Genomic DNA, 9,693 nt, shown 5'->3' with positions numbered 1-9,693 from the left:
ATTGACAACTGGTGGTTGTAAAATCTCTATGTAAAATGCATTGCTCACACTTTTAAGCGATACACACACACATGTGTATGCATGCATGCATGGCTGCACGCAATACTGTGTCTATATATAATTTACTAAAAATATTTGATTTTATTTTAACACTCCAACTGAAGACGCGACGAAGCTCATACTGAATTGCTCTTAGCGATGGACAACATAACGATTCTAAAATCTTTTCTTGACTACTGAGTGCATTTGACACTTGACTGAAATATCGATATATGTGCATTGAGCTACATAGTTAGCATGTAAGTGGACGGAACTCGAGTGCGATGTTTTTGGAGCGACTTAAATGCCTATTAAAAGTTTAGTTCATGCAGTTTAAACTTTAAACTGTCTGACAGAAGAGTGCGCATGTGCGTGTGTGTATTAATGCTAATGATACGAACTTTTGCAACTGTCAAGTTGGAGCCCTAGGTTTTTCTAAGTGGGAAGGGAGTATTAGCATGTTAAAGGTATCATATGGGTTGTAATATATCCAAAGAAAGGGTCTGTAACCTGTAAAGTATGAAGAGTATTAACATTGCATTTATGCTACTATTACGAGGTATTGTCCAGTCGATCAGGCCCTAAAATAACTTTTTCGTACTTCAAGTTAAGTTCGTTCACAGCTCAGTTCAGCTCAGGTTTAGCAAAAGGCAGCTGCCTTGCCTTCGCTTGGCTGTGTAGTTAACCTAGTTAGGGTCTGCGCATCAAATATAATTTGGCTGATGGAGCGCCTTAAATGTCCTTGTGCCACATGCTATATATATGTATATAAATATAGAGAACGAGTATATAAAAGCAGGGATGAAGAAAATGAAAGAAAAGATGCCTTATTTTTTGCACAATTTTTATGGGCCTGCTCATCTGTCTCTCCGTCCGTCCGTCCGTCTGTCCGTCTGTCCGCCTGTCGTCCTCTGTGCTGGGTCTTCTTTTTCATTATCAGGCTGGCAAGGCAGGCTTAATTGCAATGAAAGCGCAGTTTCCTGCTCGCAATTTACAGTGCGCCATGAAATATGCAACATTATGGGGCAGCAGCCCTTTTGAGGCTGCCACCAGCCACAGCCACAGGCCCCAGTCGACCCAGCTCTTAATCACATGAACGACACATCAACTCAATCTGTGTGAGACCAGGTGAATGATTGCAATCGCAAAAGGAGACCCATTTGCTCCTTTCAATGAATTGCAATGCATTCATCATCGTCGTCATCATCATTTTTATTATAATTTCTTTTTATTACTATTATCATTATTATTGATGTGGAACAGCTGTAAGAAAGCAGGCAATATTGCCAACCTATGATTATTATAAATTTCATTATTATCATGCATTTTTAAGCGAAGTATAATTATTATTATTTATATTTCGTATTACAGCAATCACTGTCATTGTCATTATCATTGTCATTGCCAGTATTGCCATCATTAATTTTCTTATTGCTGCTCAAGTAAAAAAACGAAGCTGCCCACTTTCGAGCGTCCTTTCCTTTAACCAATTAGCAACAGTTGCAAAAGTTAAACATGCTCACAAAATCCAATTAGCTGCCAAGTTTAGCAACTTAATGCCAAAGTTAGCTAATTAATTTGCCATCCAGATGCATATAAACATTTAAACATACATATATATGAGATATATATCTATGTGTATAGCTAAAGTGCTCTTTAGATTTAATTGAATGAATTGCATAAGCACTTTAGTGTAAACGCAGTTATTGTCCTTTAAATATCTATTAATAATCTATGCGTCGGGTATATACGTCTTGTGCTAGAGTGTGTAGCAGGTTGGCAAAAGGAAGCTATGATAAAGAATCCATCGGAACTTCATCATTTAAATCTTTCCTTTAGTAAGCAACTTGGTTTCATTTTGTATTCCAGGATACATCCCAGTCTGAAGAACTCTCACTTGTTTTCAATTGTTAGCAAGCTGTAAGAGGCGTGGCATGTGTGCTTGCGTGCATGTGGGTGCTATTGGGGACACTGCCCATTGATAATAATTGCATCGAGAGTCGCTTTTCGCTGCGCTTTAATTGGAAAAGTTTTTCAATTTTAATTAAAACATTTGGCTTAATGCAAAATGCAGTCCAAATTAAGCACAATGTTCAGCATTCGCACCACAACAAACGATAGCAGCAGCAACAACAACTCGAGCAACAACTGGGCCAACAGCAACAACAACAACCGCAACAACGGCGAAGCCCCAGCGAAAGTTTTGCAGGCCAACAGCAAAACTACCAAAAACTAAACTAAAACTCGAACAAACTCTGCCTCTCGATCTCTCTCTCTCTCATTCTTTCTCTCTCTCCCTCTTTTACTATCTTCCTCTCTTTCTAAGATTTCAATAACTTCATTCGCTATTACATTACTCATACGCCTCGTTACACACTTTTTCACTGGTTTTCATATATCCCTCACTCTCTCTTACTTTCTTTCTTTGTTTCTCAATATCGTATTTTGCATTTTTAATCTCTCATAATGCGTTATTTTAATTACGACTTCTGTTCCTTTCTGCTCTCTCTCCCCTTCTGTCTCAGTCGTTCACCTTCTTAAGATCTCTTTCTACCTCTCTCTTCCTTTTCGTTTGTTCTTTTTGTCTCCTCTCTCTTCGTCCTTATATTTCTCACACTCAATTCAGCTAGTCATAAATACGCATACGCCTCGTTCTCCCAATTTATACAACAATTTTTTTACTTATTTTGAAAGTTATTCGGTTTAGCCATGAGGCATTCATAGCAGACTTATACGATTTATACCATATCCACACACACACCGCAATAAAGAAGACAAATAGTTGTGTGTAATTTGCTTGTATGTCAGAGCGCGATTCGCATATGTCAAATGTCAAGTGTCAAATGCTGAAGCTCTGTGCGGATTTGCTCCTCTTTTTTTTTTTTGCTCTTCTTTTTTTGCACGTCAGGCAAAAGTTTTTTGCCACCATAAATTACGATTACAATCACCATTTTTGTGTTTTTTTTTATGGTTTCATTGGTTACATTTCCGCTTAGCCAATTGCCATTTGCTATTTCCGTTTCCGCTTTAGTCACTGACTGACAGTTGAGCCGAGTCTAAGCATTTAAGTTCAAGCCAAACATGTGCAAGATCTGCAAAAGATTTCTTGATTAATGATGCCACAGTAAGCCCCACCTCCCACCCTCCCTTCTCAGCGAATCACACTCACATTTCAGATTTTCACTCACTTCAATAATGGAAGCCAAACGCTGTCCACAAAGCTCGCGATTTTAGTCACAATTATTAAGCAATTAGCTCACTAATTGGCTTGGCTTTTATAAGCTGGTATCATTAAGTTGACTCTCTCTCTCTCTCAAATCTCAAATCTCAAATCTCAAATAGTTGGTGGTCGTAGTACTCTAAAAGAGAAAATTTAACAGCGCGTTCAATCAAGCATGATTGACGGCCTATGAAATCTGCTTTTTATATTTACCCTCTTCTTCATATTAGCTGAGTCTCAAGACATTGAACTGAGTATAAACTTATCCCTTGTAAAAGGTCTCAAGTGCTGCAAATTGAATCGGTCAGTCAGCCATTCAATCAATCAATCAATCAATCTGTCGTTTAAACACACTTAAGCTTTGCATATGTATTGAAATGCATTTCAGCAGATGCCAACCCCATCGTATTTGCCCAACAATCAAACAGTAATGCAATCAGTCAGTCACTCAATCAGTCAATCAATTTAAGCTGTTGCTCAACATACTCTCTGCTCTCAGCTTCAACAGCAAGTCTCAGCTGCCGACTATCCCGAAATGCAAGTGAAACAAGGCTCAACGGATTGAATGATTGACTGACTGACTGACTGACTGAATGACTGACCTGGCTGTCTGGGCAGTTGGCTGAATTAACACTTGAATCCTGCTCAACTCTGTCTGCAGACACATCGACGCACGCTCCACTGGGCAAAGAAAATATTGTTGCACAGCCACGCCCACAGCCGCCAGCCCCTTTTGCTGTTCAGCTTCGGAAGCAGAAAGTTTGCTCTTTTTTTTGCTGTTGCTCTTACTCTGGATTTTAATCAGTCAAAATGTAGCCACAGCTAATTAAGTAGTGGTCCAGACTTGTATATATACTTATATATTTATTTCTATATACATATACATCTTAGCTAATTAAGTGGACTTGTTGGAAATAATTTATTAATTTTGCAACTGGCAAATCGCATTTGGGCTCGGGCACGTCAGCCTTTATTTGCGCAAACCGAAACATATTAAAAATTTACGGCTCGTTTACTGCGATTTGTTCAATTAAGTCGATACGTTAGGCTCCCCATTTCATTCTCTTTTTCATTCGCTATCCCTCTCTCTCTCCCGCTCTCTCTCGCTCTCTCTCAGAAGTTGGATTTCCAACTTTGAGGTTTTGGAGCTCTGCCACTTTTAATTTTCTTCAAGTTTATTTGCTCGACTCCGCTGTGATTGCTGCTGCGTCCTTTTGCTGCCTTGCCAACTTCCTCTCTCTCCCCTTCTCTCTCTTCGCTCTTTCTCTTTTTAATTTTTATTGAATTGGCTGTGCTTAGACTTTGGAGTTGGAAATTAAACGAGCGTGGTTTATGCTTGCTTTTGCTCAAGTGCCACTGATTGTGAGACGGAGTGAAATTTAATCAAGTTTACCCACTCCTCGCCCCTTGTGGCAGCAAAGGGTTGCACGTGCAGCAGCAGCTGGTTGCCCAAGAGTGAGGAGTGGGGAGTGGGGAACGGGCTACACAGAACAAAGAAAACATGTCTCAAGTGGCTGGCCATTCACTAAACTTTAGCTGTTGCCCCCCAAATTGTGGCATGAGCGCCATTTGCACATGCTTGCAACATGTTTTAATATTTTCAAGGAAAACGTTTTATTGTTATTCCTGATCAGCTTCCTGGGATCTCATATAATACAAACATTTAATATTATTCTAGTAATATTAGAGTATGAGAGTATAAAGAGTATTATAATATAAGAGTATTAGAGCTTTAAAGTAAACCAAACATGCATAATGAGATAGCCTGAATCACTCATCCAATCAGTTTGCATGGTTATAGGGTCAATACTCTGCTGACTGCTTTGAGGCATCTGACATCCTCCGAAATTGGCTGAGACATTGGCGCCGACTCCTCCGCCGAGTTGTATCAATAGAGCTGAATGACAACCACGAAATTGCGCGTAGCTTGGTATAATATTTGACCAATATGCCAAATTACGTATACGCTGTGCTGCACAGCACAATCATGTGTGCGTATGTGTGAGTGTGTGTGTGAGTGTGAGTGCGTGTGTAGTGAAGTGCACTCAGCTTTACAAAAGGGAACTGACTCCGCAAACCGCAAATATGCAAACAGGCAGCTGACTTCCCATATGCAGTCGACTCGCTGCCCAAGTGAAGCTGTCCACATCAACGTAATAATTGCAATAATACGAATGCCGACACTTGCGGCCAGCACAAACAACCAACAACAACAACAACAACAGCAAGCATCAGACGACAAACAACTATAAACCAGGGCAAAGGATGCGAACGTGATGGCATTTATCTAAAACAGAACACGAGTACGAAAACGAAAACGAATTGCGAAAAATAAAATAAACAACAGTTTAACAACACTGTTATCAATAACAAGCGTGAGCGATGAGACTGAAGAGTCAGCGTAACTATCGATATAATTGTGAGAGTTCTAGCTGTTTAGTCTTAAGTTTAGATATTTATGGATGGAAAACTACTTTTTGCAACACTGTTATCAATATCGTATAGCTTCAAGAAACTATTAAAATATCTATGTACTTGCGTTTAAATTGGAATCACAATATGAAAAGGCAAAAAAGACCCCATAAGAATCTAATTTACGGACCAATTAATTGTCCAATAAGAACGTGTGCGAAATTCGCCAAACTTCACTCCTGACACGCGCTCATCTCTAGGTCCCAGTGCAGGCGCTGCGACCAAATGTATGCAGGAATATAAGCAACAACAACAAGAAGAACAGCAACAGCAACTACAACAACATGGACGAGGATAACAAGAGCGAGGACATCATCAAGCTGAACGCTGGCCTCTGCGGCTTAAGGTCGCTCAACCTCAACTTAAGCAAGACATCAGGCAGCAGATAATGCTCTTGAGCTGCTGCTGCTGCTGCTGCTGCTGTTCATCATAATGATAAGCACGATAATGATGATGCACATGATGATAATGCTAATGATGATGAGGATGGCGATGACGATGACGATGATGCGGACAATGATGCAGCTGCTCGGGCACAAACTTGAAATGAATTTGCATAAACTTTTAGCACGGACAAACAGCAGCAAGCCGAACGAACGAGCCGAACGAGGGTGGCTTTAATAGTTTGATAAGTTGACTAGGCTGCAGTGGATCAAATCATGAATTATTTAAGGAAATTAGCATTAGTTGAGAGGAGTTGGACGGGCTGGGTACAAAATTTGCGATTGGCTCAGCGGGTGAAAGTAGGTGCCAACGCACATCTGCTTTATATAATACCAACTATTATATTACAAACTAATATGGATTATTTTTAATAAGTATGCCAATTGTATGCCAAAAATTGAATTTCCTACTTTACAGATGAAAACTCTTCTTCTTCAGCTCTTCGAGTTGGTGCAACTCTACCGAACTACCCTCGCCGCCATGCATTCTCTACTTTTCGGCACACAAAGCCAAGAAGCTCAAGTTAGCTGGTGCCACGCCCCCTTTGACGCCCTCCATTCGAGTCGTTGTCGTAAATTGAAATATGCTTGGCAGACGCACAGGTGAGTGAGTGAGTAAGTGCGAGCGAGCGAGACCAGGTGAGCAGGCAAACAGGTAAGCTGAGACAAGAGAGGGCCGAAAAGCTGGCAACGTTCTGCTTGATTTTTGACAAGGGTTAGAACTAGGATGCCTAGAAACCTTGTCCTGTCTTGTACTTCCCTTGCTCTGCCTCTATCCCCACCTATGCCTTTACCTGTAGCTCCTCTTCTTCCTCTTCTTTTTCATCTTCATCTTGTTGGCTGGCAAAATGACTTTATTTGCAATATGGAAATATTTTTCATTATGCTGCCAGCCTCTGGGCCAGCTCGTAGAGCTCCACTGCCGCAGCCTGTCAATCGGTGTCACTCAGCAGTCGCCCTCGCCCTCGCCCTCGTCCTCTCTCTCTCTCTTTCTCTCTCTCTCTCTTGTCTTGAATCTTGACTTGTGGAACTTGCCTTGACATATTTTATGGCAATATTTTTGATATGCCCTGTTAGACACAAGTCTCATATGAGTGTGCATGTGTGTGTGTGTGTGTGTGTGTGTGTAAATCATCCACTTACATTGCAATTTTGCTAAACAAATCAACTTTTAAGTCAAAAAAACATCCCCAGACTAGCAGCAGCACCCACACACAAATAAAATCTACGAAAACACAAAATTCTTTCAGATCTATCAATCAATTTATTTTCAGGCTTATCTTCAGTTTTTAGCAGTTATCAGTTATCTTTCTCTAAAATTTGTCCATAGTCTATTTAACTTCCACTCGAATGACTTGGCATTGTCTCATCCGCCTCAATTAACTATTTGCTTCATGCAAAGCATAAATACCTCTAGCCATATGTGCACCCAAGCCGCTCCCCCTCCAGCAATCCTTCCCCCCTCTGCCCACTCATACACACTCACTCTTGGGGCACATAGAATGCGCACTTGACTCTGTAATGTTTGCTGTGGCTGCTGATGACTCTGCTCGGGCCTCCCAGGAGGCATACACCCGCCTCCCCGCTCGGCTCACTCTGGCCCCACCTCCCCCCATCTCCGCACTGACATATGTGTGTCGAGTGGCTGGCAAAAGAGAGCGAAAGTTGAAGCAGTTGAACAAACATATTTGCCAGCTGCTCAACGTTTCCCATTGAATGCGCATCTGTCCGCTGGCAATTGATGCCAATTCAGTTAAAGCGACACCTGGCGACAAAAAAGCGAGTCACACTATTGCAAAGTTCATAAGCAGTTATTGAGTACGAGTGGCGAGTTGTTTAAAGAAAATATACAAACGGCCTTGACTCGCAGACGAAAATCGATATTTATTAAAATTATTGTTAGATAGAAAAGCTTCGACAGAAAATTCAAGGAATAATTATATTTTTTGATTTGATTAATGAAAATCCATGATTTCAATATTATTATCATTGAATATCTATTTCAACAGCTATCAATATTTATTGTTTGACATGACTATAAGTTTTTCTCTTCATTATTATATCTTGACTAGTAAGACTAGTAAGATTGCCCTAATAGAATTTACTAACGGTTGGCTAATACCCGAAATCGGACGATTTCCGGGTATTCTTTGTTAACCTTGAAATAAACGATACTGCTAATCGAAATAAGCTTTTACCTTTTTTTAATTCTTGAACAGTGACTTTCATCACCACCATGGCATGGGCATGAGAGCAGGTTGACTAACTAACTCCCGGCTCCAGAATTCTCGGTGCCAAATTCACATTTTTTGTCTGATTCTTTTTTATTTTATTTGTAATAGCCAACCTTTTTTATATGCCAATTGCCGGGCACGGACAGCAATTACGCGCATTATCCTTGCGATTCCAGCTGAAGATGTAAAACGCAAACAGAGATAGAGAGAAAGAGAGAGGAAGAGCGACAGAGAGGTGGAGAGCAGGAGAGGAGAAGAAGGAGGTGGGTCCAGGTCCAGCGATAACACGGCATTTGCTTAAACAAGCATAAATGCAAAATGCTATAAAAAAAGGGCGTAGAAGAGGAGAAGGAGAAGGAGAAGAAGAAGAGGAGGAGCAGCTGCAGAAGCGAGGAGTACGAAAGAAGCTCTAAAAGAATTGCTGCCATTTTAATTTGGCTAAGTAGCGCCAGTGACAGTAACACAGTGAGCAAGAGAAAGAGCGGGAGGAAGAGAGGAAGAGACACAGACTAGCAGCAAGGCAACTGGCGAATACCTTTGCTAGGCAGAAATAAGTAAGAAGCAAGAAAAAAAAAGAAACGCTAATTTAATTTTAACTTTGCTGGGCAGCTGAACTACCCCCAACACCTATCCAAGCCGCCTAGCCCCCTAGTCACACCCGCCTTCTCTCTCTCTCTCTCTCTCTCTCTCTCTCTCTCTCTCCCTCTCCCTCTGTTTATCTACTTCGTTCGCCTAAACAGTTGTCGCATTCTCCTTTTGATTCCGTTGTCAGCGTCTTTTGGCGCTTTATGCTTGTGGCACACTTTCCGCATCGCATTACCCAGCTCTGACCTCCCCCTCCCCCCTCCACACCCTGCTCCTAACTAAAGCGAAAGAGTAAAAGTAAAATATTTGCTCGGCCATTGCAAGTGAGCAGCGCTGATTGCGGCACTAAAATGAAACGAGTTCCTTTTGCGACGATAAGATTTTCAGCTCAGGCTGCAGCTACACAGAGTCCGCAACCCCCTCCCTTCCACTCCCTTTCTAAACTTCATCCCTCTGTGCGCTTTGACCCGCCCGCGATTTAATCACACTGAAGTTTTCGGCCATTTGCCGCTGGGCATTTTATTCTTTCCTATTTATACCGTCTACATTAACAATGACCCAAAAAAAAAAAGGTATGGGAAAGTGGTCCCAGTGCGGGAAGTGGAATATAGCACATAAGATGCCTGATCTCTCAATATATAATAGAGATCACTTTACGCCGTTAGTCGACTTATAAAACTTTCAGTTTTCACTTGATCAC

This window comes from Drosophila arizonae, chromosome 5, assembly GCF_054131065.1.
Source record: "Drosophila arizonae isolate 15081-1271.41 chromosome 5, UAZ_ARI_1.0, whole genome shotgun sequence".
Classification (NCBI taxonomy): domain Eukaryota; kingdom Metazoa; phylum Arthropoda; class Insecta; order Diptera; family Drosophilidae; genus Drosophila; species Drosophila arizonae.
The sequence above is the reverse complement of the archived record's forward strand: the minus strand, read 5'-3'. Positions refer to the sequence as shown.